Here is a 16,637-nt window from a genome sequence, read left to right on the forward strand (position 1 = left end):
GCCGCTGCAAACATTCACATGTGTGTGTCATAAATTTTTTGGCTTTAAATTTTTAATTTTTGGGGTAAATACAAGTGAAATTGCTGGTTTTTAATGTTGAGTATACATGGTAGTGTCTCATTGTTTTAATTTTCCATGCTCTAATGACATGATGTTGAGCATCTTCTTATACCCTTACTTGCCATCTGTTTTTCTTCTTTGATGAATAATGTGTTCAGATGGTTTGCCCATATTGTTGACTTCTGAAAGTTATGTTCAAGAATTATGTTCAAGGATTGTCTCTGGTTTTGACAAATGCTTTCAGCTAAAAGATGTCTTTTTGGGTTGATGAGTTCTACTCAAATTAAATAAAGACAGTGTTACTTGTAGTGTCTCTTCCACATTCAGTAATGAATTTCTGTGGAAATGGGACTTTGACAGATTTTAACTTCTTAGACTGTTTTACTTGATTGTGGCTCTTGACTTTCAAGACTTCTGTGGTGGTGGGGATGGGCAGTACAGGCAATGCAAATACTCACTGTTCTTACGGTGAGAACCTGTTGTTTTCTTGAATAACAATTTTTTGGGTTGTTGCAAACCTCTGGTTAATTTCTAGTATTCTGAAAAGGTTGATTCTTATAGTTTTTTTAGTGTTCTTGTTGCATTTAGGGAGAAGATTTTTAGAGATATTTACTCTGAAATTGTTAGTTATCTACTGTCTTTTGTGAACAATGCCTTGAAATTTATAATTTAGTGGTTTAAGGTCTGGAATAAACTCCTTTCCTATGGAACAGGATAGCAAGATCTTAATTAATTGATCAGGAAATGTAATAAGCTATAAGTCTATCACGTCAGTTTATCTTTTTATTGATTCTGGGTCTAGATTAGCCAAACTTTGCTCTGTAAATAATGAGTGGTTAGATATCATTAGCATATAACCTTTAATGATTTATATCTTTATACTTAAATGATGAATTTTTGTTTAAATAACAGTTAATTCAATAATTTATTCTTCCACTGAGGATTTTTTGCTACCTGGAATGTCTTGACAAAATGGATATATTTGTTTCTTTGTTTTTTCTCCCTGTATGTTTTATAGGTAGTATAATATATTAAAGACTAGTGCTAGCTTTTCATTTTAATTTTCTGAAAGTATAGCAGGGATTTTTGACTCTGTATTGCTAGATTTTATTTTTTCTTTCCAGTTGTTACTTTATATGGAGTATTGTGGGGAGAGAAGAGTAGATGATTGATTTATGCGTGGTGAGTTGACTTGGCTAGACAAGCCATGTGTAGGTCAAACTGTTTGAAGGTGACCTGCTACCACTGTGGGAAGATTTCATTATATTTTCAATTTATTATGTTTAATTATACATGTACAACAAATGGGAGGTGTAAATGTAGATGGTTTTGTGGTGTTCCATTTAGTGTGATGGACATTTTGTCTTAAATGTCTACCCTAAAAATATCGGGGAGAAAAGTTTTCAGTCTGCCTGAATTTGCCATCTGTAAATTTATGCAAAGGACAATAATGTTAATCATTTAAAATTTTTACCCATATTGCCTTTTTGGGTTTGATTGAGTTATATTTGAGTTCTAAAAATTAGAATTCCATTTTACTTTTTCCTGAGGATGTATTGTAAAGTCCAAAATATGTTGCACAATTGTAGTTAAATCTCCTAGGTTTATGTAATTATTTTTCCAACCTATGATTTGTTTGGAAGAATGATAAGTGAATATTGGAATAGTTTTTTTTCCATCTGGTATAACTTTTATTATACAATAACTACATTAAAACATGAGACTTAAAAAAATGTAGACTGACCACTTTTCCAAAAGATAAAATGTTACATGAAGATCTAGTTTTTGTAAAACCATCTATATTTTATACATATCATGTTCTTTTTTGTTTTTAAATGGCATACGCTTGCCTTTTCAAAAAAAGATTTATTTATTTGAAAGGCAAAGTGACAGAGAGAGAGAATCTTCTATCCACTGGTTCACTCCCCAGATGGCCAGGGCTGGTCTGGGTCAAAGCTAGGAGCCAAGATGCCATCTGGGTCTTCCATTTGGGTGACGGGCCCATGTGCCATCCTTTTGCTGCTTTTCCAGGCGCATTAGCAGGGCGCTGGATCAGAAGCAGAGAAGCTGAAACTCAAACTGGCACCCATATGGGATGCTGGCATCACAGGCAGCAGCTTTACTTGCTGTGCCACAATGCCAACACCTAAACTGTAACTATTAAAAGAAACTCAGTCTTGGCTGGTGCTGCGGCTCAATAGGCTAATCCTCCGCCTGCGGCGCCAGCACCCCAGGTTCTAGTCCCGTAGGGGCACCGGATTCTGTCCCGGTTGCTCCTCTTCCAGTCCAGCTCTCTGCTGTGGCCCGAGAGTGCAGTGGAGGATGGCTCAAGTGCTTGGGCCCTGCACCCACATGGGAAACCAGGAGAGGCACCTGGCTCCTGGCTTCGGGTCAGCGCTGTGCGCCGGCTGCAGCGCACTAGCCGCAGCACACCGGCCGCAGCAGCCATTGGAGGGTGAACCAACGGTAAAGGAAGACCTTTCTCTCTGTCTTTCTCACTGTCTACTCTGCCTGTCAAAAAAAAAAAAAAAGAAGAAGAAGAAGAAAAAGAAAAAGAAACTCAGTCTTTTAACAAGGATGACATCAAAGGCATGACCTTCACATCCATTGATAAAACCTAAAAATTGATCAAAATGTGAATTCAGAGGGAATTTCAACAATGGATCAAGTATCTATGAAATCTCTTTCAGTTAAACTTAATATCATATGAAAAAAAGTTCCTTCCTGCAGTTCTTAATAGGTCCAAGATACCTACAGTCAAGTAGAAAGATAGAAGGAAAAGGATAAGGTAACAAATTTAAGAATGTCAAGGAAAGACCCATGGGTACGGCTGTTAAACTAGAGATTTCAGTGAAATAAAACAGACTAACATTGCATGTTTTGACTTAGTAGATACACAATATTTTTCCAAAATGGTTGCACCAATTTACATTCCCACATATAGTTTATCATCAGTCTTTTTATTTTTGGTTTATTTTGGGGTTTTATTAGTAGTGATTAGCATTTCTTTGATGCCTCATGAGATTGAGCTTACTTACATTTTCTGAATATTTGCATTCGTTTTTTGGCTAAAATGTCTATTCTTCACTATTTTTGTTGTTTTGGTTGTTTGACATTTAAGTACAGTAGTTGTACTTAAGTTTACACTTCAAAGAATTACCATTTTGGGGCTGGCTCTGTGGCGTAGTGGGTAAATTTCGCCACCTGTGGTGCTGGCATCCCATATGGGCACCAGTTCGAGTCCCAGCTGCTCCACTTCTGATCCAGCTCTCTGCTATGGCCTGGGAAAGCAGTGGAAGATGGCCCAAGTGCTTGGGCCCCTGCACCCACGTGGGCAACCCAGAAGAAGCTCCTGGCTCCTGGCTTCGGATCAGCACAGTTCCGGCCATTGTGGCCAACTGGGGAGTGAACCAGCAGATGAAAGACCTCACTCTTTCTCTCTCTCTTTGTCTCTCTCTCTCTCTCAGCCTCTCCTTCTCTCTGTGTGTAACTCTGGCTTTCAAATAATTAAATCCTTAAAAAATTATCATTTATTTTACATATGTAAATACATTCAGCTCAAGATATAAAACACTTCTAGCATCTAATAAGATTTCCTGTGTTCATTTCCAGACATAACTGGCCCCCGCTTTTTTATTTTTCCTTTAAAGATTTATTTATTTACTTGAGAAGTACAGTTACAGGCAGAGAGAAGGAGAGACAGAGAGGTCCTCATCTGCTGGTTCAGTCCCCAGATGGCTGCAACAGCCAGAGCTGGGCCCATTCACTGCAGGTGGATGCTTAACCTACTCCTCCACCCCAGCAGCCCCATCACTGTCCTTTTTCTTCCCAGAGATAACCACAGTTTTGTTGTTGCCAACTTTAGTTTATTTAAAAGTATATGCTACTTTGTGTCCATTTTTTAATTTAAAATCAATGATGTTATTTTTTGTAGCGATCTTTTACTCATCTTCATTGATGTACAGTACTATTATATGCATATACCACAGTTTATTCTCTTCTTAGATATTGAGATTATGCCTAGTTTCTGGCTATCCGGATTATAGTAGCTATGGGTATTCATACATACTTGAAGGAGGTTAATTTTTCTGTTTTAGTGGTTTAAAGATATAGATATTTACATGGATTGTTTTGCTTAGATCTTCCATGTCCTTTTCTATTTTTTTTTTTTTGTAAATCCATTTTGTACTAAACTATGGTATGTTGATGTCTTCTATTTGATTTCCTTCTTGAATCTTTATTTCTCTGCAATTCTGTTTTATGAGAGTAGTTCCTATGTTATTCAGTGGATAGATATTCATAGCTATTACGTATTGATTGTGAATTGGGGGCTTTAGATCACAAACTATTCTTTTTGTACATAATGATTTTTGATCCCAATTAATGTCTACTATCGGGATTACAAAATCAATTCATTTATGTTGAATCTTCTTTCCATCTCTCCCTCTCCCTCTCCCTGCCTCTCCCTTTCTCTCTCATAACAATTGTCTCATAACGTCTTTTCTTTCATTTTACCCTCTTTTGTTTCCTAGCTGTTTTCATGCCTTTGTTCAATGACACATATTTTTAGTGAACCTTTTTCTCCCTTGGGAATTTTATAATTCATTCTTCATTTCTCAAATAATACTGTCTTTTTCTTCTTAATTTCTTGTATGAGACCAGTTACCTTTCATTTTACATATTCCTCAATTTTGCCATTCTGTATGAATTGTTAAATGTTTATGTCTTATTTTCGTTAACAAGGAATCCCAGTTTATATGGAATGAGGGGGTTTATAAAGTTTATTCTTCTCTATTTTGTTATAATGAAGAGAATTTCTTTAATTTATAGTGCTTTTGTGTGTTTGGTGGGGGGGGAAGGTGACAGGATTTAGTGTCCCTCATATTGTGATTGTCTTTTATTTCTGTAAGACCATTGCTTTATTTCTTATTTTCTTCTTGTTACTTCTCTTTACTACCAAATATCAAAAGGGTAGCACTTCTAAATCAAATCTCCTCTTCCCTAGAAGTGATATTTTCCCAAGATTGTCTATTCTGTTTCTTGCAATTGCAAGTCCTATCCTTTTGATTCTAACAATAGCAAGCATTCTGATCTAACAGGCCTCAGACCTGATTTTAGGATTTTTCATTTTCTGGTACTCATTTTGTCACTTCCAAGCCTTGCTTCTCCTCTCCTCTTTTCTACACGATCTCTTTATCTCTTCTCTAGCATGGGCTCCAGAAATGGTTTTTGCATTTTTGTATTCATTTCTCTATTTGTATGTTTTTAAAGTTCAGCTTGTTCTTTGATTACCCTATAGATGTAAGTATTTTTTTTCACTCTTTTCTTTTTAGAGTTTTGTGGTGATTATGTGGAGACATTTGGAATTAGATATTTTCCAATTATTTTATGGGAAACTGGAGACCTTTTCCATTTTCTTGAAAATACTAGTCAAAGAATTCTTGAAGTCCAGATGTCTGATGGTTTGAATGCCTATTTCTCCTAAAGTTTCTTTCCTTTATTTTTTTTCTCTCATAGTTTTTTTTCTACTAGTAAGCCTTATAATTGTCAACTGAATGTCAGATATTGAATGCAATATTTTGAGAAACTGGATGATATTATCTTTTTGTTAAGAGAGTTTGTTTTGCTCCTGGCAGGTAGGTAAATCATGATGTTTTACTAATTATTCTTCTTTAGGGGGTTAGTCTGTTCTTGATTAATTTGCCATAGCCTTTCCACTGAAGTTTTTTTTTTTTTTTTTTTTTTTTTTTTTACTTAATTTGTGTATCTTTCAAACCTTCTAAACCTTCTAGGTCATTTATTCTTTTTTTTTTTTTTTTTTTTGACAGGCAGTTAGTGAGAGAGAGAGACAGAAATGTCTTCCTTCCATTGGTTCACTCCTCAATGGCCGCTTTGGCCTGCACACTGCACCGATCCAAAGCCAGGAGCCGGGTGCTTCCTCTTGGTCTCCCTTGTGGGTGCAGGGCCCAAGCACTTGGGCCATCCTCCACTGCCCTCCCGGGCCACAGCAGAGAGCTGGACTGGAAGAAGAGCAACCGGGACAGAATCCGGCACCCCGACCGGGACTAGAACCCGGGGTACCGGCGCCGCAGGCGGAGGATTAGCCTAGTGAGCTGTGGCGCCGGCCGGTCATTTATTCTTAATTTCTTCTTCTGTGGAGATATTTCCACACTGCAAAAAATATTTTAAATAGATTTGGTTATTTTATAATCTATGTTTAATAATCACAATAAATGAAATCACTACAGGTTTGTTTTTGTTAATTCTTTGCCACAATGCTTTGTTTCTTCATGGACTAATTATTCTACTGGATAACATTTGTGTTTGCTTTATTTAGTGTACCACCAAGGGAAACTGCGAATTGGGCACTATTTTATGCTTAATTTTTTTGTTTTGTTTTGGTTTGATTTGGTTTTGTTTTTGGACCTATTCAGATGATGCGAATTTGGGCTATTTATCTACTTGAGAGACATTATGGTTGCAACTGCTTAGGGTTCTATGTTTTCCCTGCTTTGCTTAATGCCAAGGCAACTTCAAGGCAGACTGTGTTTGCAGACTGCTAGGCCAAGATTGCTGGGACACTTTAATGTTAAGTGGAGGTAACCCTTTGAGTATACACCTTTATAAGAGAAAAGGTTCCTCTTAGGTTTTTTTTTTTTTTTTTTTTTTTTTTTTTTTTTTTTTTTTGACAGGCAGAGTGGACAGTGAGAGAGAGAGACAGAGAGAAAGGTCTTCCTTTGCCATTGGTTCACCCTCCAATGGCCGCCGCGGCTGGCGCGCTGCGGCCGGTGCACCGCGCTGATCCGATGGCAGGAGCCAGGTACTTATCCTGGTCTCCCATGGGGTGCAGGGCCCAAGCGCTTGGGCCATCCTCCACTGCACTCCCGGGCCACAGCAGAGAGCTGGCCTGGAAGAGGGACAACCGGGACAGAATCCGGCGCCCAGACTGGGACTACAACCCGGTGTGCCGGCGCCGCAAGGCAGAGGATTAGCCTAGTGAGCCGCGGTGCCGGCTCCTCTTAGGTTTTAAGGTAGTGTTTATTTTTGTTTTCTCTATCCTTCATTCCAAAATCTGTAGATCTAAGATTGTGGTCAAAATGGCTGACCATCATATAGCTTCAAGTAGATTCAGCACTCCGTGTGCCGTCTCTAAGTTCCTACTTTCACTTGGATTTTAGATAGGCAGTCTTACTCTTTTTTTTTCTTTTAAAGATTTATTTATTTATTTGAAAGACTTACAGAGAGAGAGAAGGAGAGGCAGAGAGAGAGAATGGTCTTCTATCTGCTGGTTCACTCCCCAACTGGCTGCAATGGCCAGAGCTGTGCCGATCCGTAATCAGGAGCCAGGAGCTTCCTCTGGGTCTTCCCAGTGGGTGCAGGGGCCCAAGGACCTGGGCCATCTTCTACTGCTTTCCCAGGCCATAGCAGAAAGCTGGATCAGAAGTAAAGCAGCCAGGTCTCAAACCAGTGCCCATCTGGGATGCTGGCACTGCAGGCTGCGGCTGTACCCGCTACGCCACCATGCCGACCCTTGCAATCTTACTCTTGTAGACTTCCAAATGCTCTGAAGATATTTTTGCATTTTTAGTTGTTTTATTTGATGGAATTTGTACTCTAGTCCTCCTTGTTGGCTAAAACAGAACTTTTTATTTGATTATAAAACTCATAGAGCTATGTATCAAGTCTTTTTCACTTAACATTTTCTTCATATACATGCACAACATAAAGTTCATTTTTACTTTTGGTGTGGGATTGTACTTATTATTTCTAACATTCGTGAAGCCCTTAAATAGTTTTCATAAGGTCGAGATTTAGGTAATAATCAATTTATCTGAGATATTTCTGTAATTCTAAGAATGTATTCATATGTAAGTCAAATTTTCTTTAATAGTGGAAAGTAAATAAAGATATAACATGAAGAGCAGGAACAGTCCCCCCGCCTTTTTTAAAAAAAAAGATTTATTTTATTTATTTGAAAGACAGTTACAGAGAGAGGTAGAGACAGAGAGAGAGAGGTCTTCCATCCACTGGTTCACTCCCCAGATAGCTGCAATGGCCAGAGTTGCACCAATCCAAAGCCAGGAGCTTCTTCCAGGTATCCCATGTGAGTGCAGGGGCCCAAGGACTTGGGCCATCTTCTACTGCTTTCCCAGGCCACAGCAGAGAGCTGGATTGGAAGAGGAGCAGCCGAGACTCAAACCGGTGCCCATGTGGGATGCCGGCGCTTTAGGCCAGGGCTTTAACCAGCTGTGCCACAGTCCCGGCCCCTAGTTCCCCTTCTAACTTGTTTACTCCTTAGTTCTCCATTGCCTGAGTGGTTAGACATTTGTTAAATTGATAAGTTTTTTTTAAGAATTTGTGTACTCATGCTATTAAGTATTCTAAGTAATTTCTTCTTTTTTATAAGATTTATTTTTATTTTATTTGAAAGGCAGAGTTAGGAGGAGAGAGAGAGAGAGACAGAGATCTTCCATCTGCTGGTTCACTCCTCTAATGTCTTCAATGGCTGGAGCTGGGCCATGCCAAAGCCAGGAGCCTGGGTATTCTGAGTCTCCCACGTGGGTGCAGAGGCCCAAACTCTTGGGCCATCTTCTGCTGCTTTCTTAGGCTCATTAGCAGGGAGTTGGGTTAAAAGTGGAGCATCCAAGTCTCGAACTGGCACCCATAGGGCATGCTGCATCTCAGGCAGAGGCTTAACCTGTCACTCTACAATGCCAGCCCCTCTAAATAATTTCAAAATTGATCTTTTTTAAAGCCTGAAGCCCCAAAGATAAGAGCCTGTTTTAAGGTGATTTTAAAATAGATTCCTATTATGAAATAGTATCAATAAAGGATGACTAAGATAGATATTTTATGTTAGAGTAATACATAATTTTAATGTTTCAATAATATTTGACTTTGTAAATAAATATTAAAAGTAATCATCTCAGCCGGCGCCGCAGCTCAATAGGCTAATCCTCCACCTTGCGGCACCGGCACACCGGGTTCTAGTCCCAGTCGGGGCACCGGATTCTGTCCCGGTTGCCCCTCTTCCAGTCTAGCTCTCTGCTGTGGCCAGGGAGTGCAGTGGAGGATGGCCCAAGTGCTTGGGCCCTGCACCTGCATGGGAGACCAGGAGAAGCACCTGGCTCTCAGCTTCGGATCAGTGCGGTGCGCCGGCCACAGCACGCCGGCTGCAGTGGCCATTGGAGGGTGAACCAAAGGTAAAGGAAGACCTTTCTCTCTCTGTCCACTCTGCCTGTCAAAAAAAAGTAATCATCTCATGATATTTTTAAAAATTTGCTGTCTTCTTTCCCCAGAAAGCATAGTAAGTGAAACCATCACTCTTTTCTAATCTTCATGAATAATTTCTTACTGGCCTTGGGTGAGAGGCTATTTTCAAGGCCATCACGTGATATCTGCAAAGGTACAGTTTACATCTTACAGCCTAGGCCTCTTGTGAAAGCACTTCTAAATTATGGAAGCAAAGAGTTTATGCTTGATCTTTGGATAATTTCAGTTGTAGACTTTAGAATGAAGCAAGTAGCAGAAAAAAAGGATCCTTATTAGAAGCATAAAACCTACTGACTGCATCTTGGCCAGTGTTCCCTTTTTTCCAGTAAGCTGTCTGCTATACAGAGGTGTATAACCCTAATGGCTTGTTGTATGCCATTAAAAGGTATTGTACACTCATAAAAGAATGACATTTTGATCAATGCTGTTAAAAGAATTACTGTCTTGACACAGAAAAGCTTTCCTGCTGCAAGTTTAAAAATATGCCTTTAAAAGCTTTTTATTGAATACCTTTGCATCCCTCAGAAATGTGCCATTTTGGCATGAGGTTACTCTGAAGTATTCCACATTATAACTTAAATGTAAAACCTCCTATTTACCATTAGAAGAGGCAAAGTCAAACAGGTATTTCCCTACCAAATGGAGCTTAAAGACTTGGTAGCATCTTAAACCACTGTATCTATCTAAAAATAGGATTTTTGTAAAGAGAAAGCTGAAAACTAAATTATTCCTTTTTATTTTGTGAGGTATTGATTTTTTCATGCTGTTTTGTTTAAACTTTGTGGTTTAATTTCCCTTTGGATTTAGGAATTATGCCTTTCCACCCAGTTCAGAAATAGATCTTTTCTAATCACCTGGGAATTGGTTCTCTTAAATGGTGATATGTTAGATGTGGTTTTCTGCTGTTTCTTTTTCTTTTATTATATTTTTGATTAGGAAGTTTTGAAAACCATGTCATAATAGACACTATCTTCCAAAGCTAAAGTTTTTTTTTTTTTTTTCTGTACACAGCTGATCTTTTACAGATTTTTAAAAAGGTATCATTGCATGGGCTGGTTCTGTGGTGTAGCAGGTAAAGCTGCCACCTGCAGTGCCAGCATTCCAAATGGGCACCAGTTCGAGACCTGGCTGCTCCACTTCTGATCCAGCTCTCTGCTATGGCCTGGTAAAGCAGTAGAAGATGGCCTAAATCCTTGGGCCCCTGCACTCACATGGGAGACCTGGAAGAAGCTCCTGGCTGCTGGCTTCAGATTGGCAAAGTTCCAGCTGTTGCAGCCATCTGTCTTTTTGCTTCTGCCTCTCTGTAACTTTGCCTTCCAAATAAATAAAGAAATCTTTTAAAAAATGTATCTTTGACTTCCAAATAAATAAATCTTTAAAAAAAGTATCATTGCTATAATTTTAGCTTTATTTTATACTTTTTAACTTTGCCTTCCGAATAAATAAATAAATCTTTTTAAAGAAGTATCATTGCCATAGTTTTAGCTTTATTTTATACTTTTTAAGCTGTTTCCTATTACCTAATATGTGACTTTATTACTTTTTTTAAACTTATGAATTCATTTAAAATCTGATACTCTGAAAACCATTATTTTCTTAAATAGTTTGATACATGGATGTTTATTTACTGGATATGTCTGAAATTTTATACTTTTCAGATCTGATGTTTAATCCTGATTTAATGAACTTTTCAGTGATTTCAGGGTGTGGATGTATTTTAAGATAGATGACATTGATTTTTATATAGCAAGTTAACTTTGTCAGTAAGGGATGACTGTGTTTATTACTACACTAAACGCCAGGTAATTTATACATATTTACAATCCTTTTTTTTATTTTTTATTTTTTTGACAGGCAGATTGGACAGTGAGAGAGACAGACAGAGAGAAAGGTCTTCCTTTTTCATTGGTTCACCCCTCAATGGCTGCCACCGCGCTGATCCAAAGCCAGGAGCCAGGTGCTTTTCCTGGCCTCCCATGCGGGTGCAGGGCCCAAACACTTGGGCCGTCCTACACTGCCCTCCCGGGCCACAGCAGAGAGCTAGACTGGAAGAGGGACAACCGGGACAGAATCCGGCACCCCGACCGGGACTAGAACCTGGTGTGCCGGCGCCGCAAGGCAGAGGATTAGCCTATTGAACCACGGCGCCAGCCATATTTACAATCCTAAAGCTTGTTACAGTTTTCAGGTGCCAGGTTGTGTGCTGAAGTAGTCCCCATGCCTCACAAAAGTTAGAGAACTCAATCAAATGATGAGTAATTTGTGGAGTTTGAATTCAAACATATGTAGTCTGACTATTAGCTATTGTGCTATTCTAATCTGTTTTATATTTCGTCTGTTTGTTTTAGGTGGTATTATCCCAGTTTTAGAAATGAAGAACCCAAACCTCAGACAGAGTAAGTACTTTGCAGGATGATATAGTGATGGAGTGGCGGAGTTGACATTTGAAATTAACTCTATTAGATTTCAAGCTATATTTGCTATTATGGCATACTAGCTACTTTTCCTTCAGTCTTTTCATTATACCCCTTCCTCTTAATTACATTTGTGTATTCAAACAGAGTAATTATTAGCAATCTTAGAAGAGGAATTTGTCTCATGATTTTTTTAAGTTATTTAATTAAAAAGCAGAGTTATAAACGGAGAGAGAGAGAATTTTCCATCTGCTGTTTCATTTCCTAGATGGCCACAATGGCCAGAACCAGGCTCGAGCTAGGAACCAGGAACTTCTCAGTCTCCCACATGGGTATTAGGGACCCAATCATTCGGGCCATCTTGTGCTGCTTTCCCATGACCTCAGCAGGGTGCCAGGTAGAAGCGAAGCATCCAGGGCATGAGTGGATTCCCATGTGGGATGCTGGCGTTGCGAGTGGTGGCTGTAATTATGGTTATATTAGGGTTATATTATAATATGACCTGCTATAATTATGACATGGGCCCCTGACTCACAATTTTTTTTATGATTTGGAGAAAAGCATATTGAAAAGACAGATAATTAGACTCTCAGTTGTGGATTCTTGACCTATCTCTGATTCTGGCCATATGAGTTGTACTACATGATTTTAAAGATTTCCTCAAACTTTCGATATAACTTGACTCTATTTTGATTTAATGTTTACACCTGTTCTTTTTATTTTGGGTACAATTTTATCTCTGTCACCCATTAGATACTAAATTTTATGAATGTTTTCGGGCAGGAAGCTCTGATTTTCATTCTTCACTTATGTGATTACATCTAATGTTGAAATTCTATGAGAAGGAATTCCACATAAAGAAGTAATCAATTTTATTTCAAAGACACTCTTTCTTTTAAACTACTTAAGAGACTCATAGTTTTTACAGTCAGATAATGATTGTGGAGATTTAGATATAAGAGATGAACAAAACCCTGCTTTATAAAACAATGTTTCTACCAAAGAAGATAGAAATAGGCAACTGCCAGCTTCAAAGTTCTTGTCAGTTCTTAACTGTATAGCAATGCTTTTAGAAATAATAATAGTAATAGATATTGATAATTATATGTTGTTATACTAAGAATTTTGCATACATTTATTATTTAGTACTCATGAAAATATTGTGCAATAGGTGCTGTTTTTTTTTTCTTTTTGAAGATTTATTTATTTAATTGAAAGAGTTGGAGCCAGCGCTGTGGTGCAGCGGGTTCATGCCCTGGCCTGAAGAGCCAGCATCTCATATGAGTGCCGGTTTGAATCCTGGCTGCTCCACTTCCAGCACATCTCCAGCCGTTGCAGCCATTTGGAGAGTGAACTAGCGGATGGAAGACACCTCTCTCTCTGCCTCTCCTCTCTCTGTGTACTCTGTCTTTCAAATAAATAAATAAATCTTAAAAAAAAAAAAAAAAACTCAAAGTAAAAAAAAAAAAAGAGTTAGAGAGAGCAAGAGACAAAGGAAGATCTTCCATCTGCTGCTTCACTCCCCAAATAGCTTCAATGGCCAGGGCTGGGTCAGGCAGAAGCCAGGAGCCAGGAGCTTCACCTGAGTCTCCCACGTGGGTGCCAGGTGCCCAAGGATGTGAGCCACCTGCTGCTGCTTTTCCCAGGTCATTAGCAGGGAGCTAGATTGGAAGTGGGGCAGCTGGGAAATGAGCTGACACCTGTTTGGGATGCCTACATCAAAGACATCTGCTTTATCCACTATTACCACAATGCCAGCCCCCCTCAGTAGATGCTCTTACTATCTCCATTTTACATACCAAGAAACACAGATTTAATAAAGTTAAGCAATTTTCCCCAAGGTTACTTTGTTGATAAGCAAGTGAAACTGATATTAAAACCAATAGACTGCTTTAGTCATTTTCCTAGTATTTAGAAAATGTAATCGTTTTAAGAGGTTACCTGTGATAAATGCTTAGTGATATGATTCTGATTTAAACATGAGAACTTTTAGAAGGGAGTAAGTGTGATAACTTGTGAAAAATGGCAGTTTCCAAGTTCTGAGATTTCTTTCCTGCCATTTACATATATTACTGATATAGCCATGAAACATATAATGCTACTGGACAAGTGTAAAATACCACTTATTTTCTGAAGATTTAATGACTTCATTATGTATTTCAGAAAAATAGTGTTTGGAGTTTGGGGTATAAATGGGTGAGAGTATGTCTGTTTTAACAAACAGAATCACATGTATTCATTGTGTAGACTGGGATGACTATTTTAGTTTGCTTAGACTGGGTTTTCTGGGTCATGAAACTTTTAGGACTAAAACTAAGAAAGTCTTGGGTAAACTAATCCAAATATAAACTTCAAAAAGTTCATGGGAAATGTGCATTATTAAAAAATTACTCATGTATCTATCCCAAAAATTGCACCAAAAATAAGCTCATCTTTCAATTCTATGTGTCCATGGTCTTTTGAAGTACCCTTGTATGTAAATACAGGGATATGAATTGATTTCAAAATATTTTGCACCGAAATAAACATCTTTTAATTTCATTTCCCATGAACTTTTTGAAGTACCCTCACATTTATATGTAGATTTGTGTAGGTTTTTGTGAACATATAATGGTCATGAGTGAGCTACAGGGAAACCAGATCTTTCAGAGAGTTAAACAGTCCTGAACTCAGACTGATATTTGTCTATTTTTATTAACAGAAAGCTTAGTCTCTTGTGTTTTCCCCATTTCAGATAACCTTTTCTTGTCATCTAAGAAATTAATTTCTTTGTTGGAATCATTGCAAGTAAACTTGATAGCAAGAATGCTGTTATTGAGGCAGCTTACACAGTGATTTGCTAAGTACAGCTTCTTCATAAAAGGTGAAGCAGAAGTCAATTTATCGATCACTACCAGGATTTCAGGAACCTGTTGAACTACCTAATTTTTCCCCCTTCTTCTAGAAGCTACTATTTCTGTTTCTGTTTATATCTTAGCCTTTAGTTGATTCCTTTGGAAGCATATTTTACTTGTATTCTCACATCATGTAAACTTTTTTCTTCATATTTTCTTTTCTCTAGTGTACAGTTGGAAATATCAAAAAATGATTTTTGGTAAAGACACAAGAAATTGCCATAATTTACCTGTTTTTTACTTATAGAAATGCCAATTTCATATAATTCGCCTAATAAACTTACCTTTTGGCTATGTGGAAATTCTAGGCTACTAACAAATCTTTGTGGGATATAGTTCATTGAAATTCTGGTTAATATTAAAGAACTGAGAAAAATTTTAGGTTACTCTATGCTGTCCATTTGATAAAAATAATTTCAAAAGGTGTGATTCATATGGACAAACTGAACATTACATAGCCATTAATATTAGACGGGCTTTAAAAGTTCATATTAATCAAATTAAGAATAAATTTACCTTTTTTCTCAATTTTTTAAAAGATTTATTTATTTATTTGAAAGGCGGAGTTACAGAGAGACAGAGGCAGAGAGATTGAGAAAGAGAGAGAGAGAGAGAGATCTTCCATCTGCTAGTTTACTCCACAAATAACTGCAGCTGGCAGAGCTGGGTCAATCCAAAGCCAAGAGCCAGGAGCTTCTTCTGGGTCTCCCACGTGGGTGCAGGTACCCAAACACTTGGGCCATTTTCCACTGCTTTTCCAGGCCATAGCTGAGAACTGGATCAGAAGTAGAGCAGCTGGGTCTCAAACTGGCACCCATATGGGATGCTGGCACTTCAGGAAGTGGCCTTACCTGCTTTACCACAAAACTGGCCCCCTCTTAGAATTTTGACTCATGATATTCACTTTAAGCTATAGTGAGTTATATAAAAACTTCTTTCATGGACTCAAACATGAAATTGTTGTTATACTTTAGAAGAAACAAATACAGGATGTCTCTTTCTGCCCTTTGGACAATCAGTTAAAATTGAGATTTGCTGTTCCAGATAGTTTAAGCACCTTAAACAAACATAAGGAGTAACTGAATTTTTTTTTTAAAAAGACATGCAGCCAGTTACTGTTTGTCTCATATGCTAACTATCGTGCTTTTGAGATTCTTTTATGTATAAAATTGCACATGTGAATATTTGGTCTTAAAAGCTTTTTTTTTTCTGCTCTCCTGCCTCATTAATCTCACCTCTTATCTAATGCTTGGCCCAATGAAAAAAAGGAATCTCCTTGTGGTTCTTAGGGGTACAGTAGACTAAGCTATACTTAGAATTTTGAGTTAAAGCAATTTCCCCACTTAATAGAAATAATAACCTACTGTAGAATTTTGAGTAATTAACTGTAGATTTAAAACTTTTCGTATCTCTTAAACAACAGATTTAGAGCTAGATATATCTTTCAACAGTGTGTTTCAAAACTGGAATTCCTGTCTGTGTTACAATTTTTTTCCATCATGATCTCTTTTATATACTTCTTGCAAGTATCTTGGTGTAGCTCTTGATCTTCCTTTGTTATCAGTATACAATATTTTGAGTACCCTCTATTATGAGGTATTTTACTTAGTCTTAGGTATTTTTCATAAGCTACTCCGTGACTATTAAGAATAATATTATCATACATACTAATTGTGATTTCATAGACTTTTTTCAGGAACAAAACATTATGATTATTAGTACCATTAAAAATAGTTTTCTGAGTCACTAGAACATAAATAATTGTCATTGTTATGAATTATATTATGAGGTAATGGACCCAAATATAATGAAACATGGTTCATTGCTCTAATATGTCTAACTTGAGTCTGTGCTAACACACTTTAGCTTATGTCTCTCTGGCTTACAAATACATAAAAGAAAATTGAAAGAAAGAAATAGGATATAGCTGAGCATTCTTGAATCCCTCTTAATGTTGATCTATAAACTAAACATCAGGCTGTATCTACTCATTTAA

At 37.7% G+C, this 16,637-nt stretch overlaps 1 pseudogene; it reads left to right on the forward strand.

Moving 5' to 3' along the window:
* LOC127491334 (ubiquitin-conjugating enzyme E2 variant 2 pseudogene) overlaps window positions 1-16,637 on the forward strand; it is a 173,530-nt pseudogene that overhangs the window by 17,883 nt on the left and 139,010 nt on the right.

The sequence above is a fragment of the Oryctolagus cuniculus genome, chromosome 18 (assembly GCF_964237555.1).
Source record: "Oryctolagus cuniculus chromosome 18, mOryCun1.1, whole genome shotgun sequence".
Classification (NCBI taxonomy): Eukaryota; Metazoa; Chordata; class Mammalia; order Lagomorpha; family Leporidae; genus Oryctolagus; species Oryctolagus cuniculus.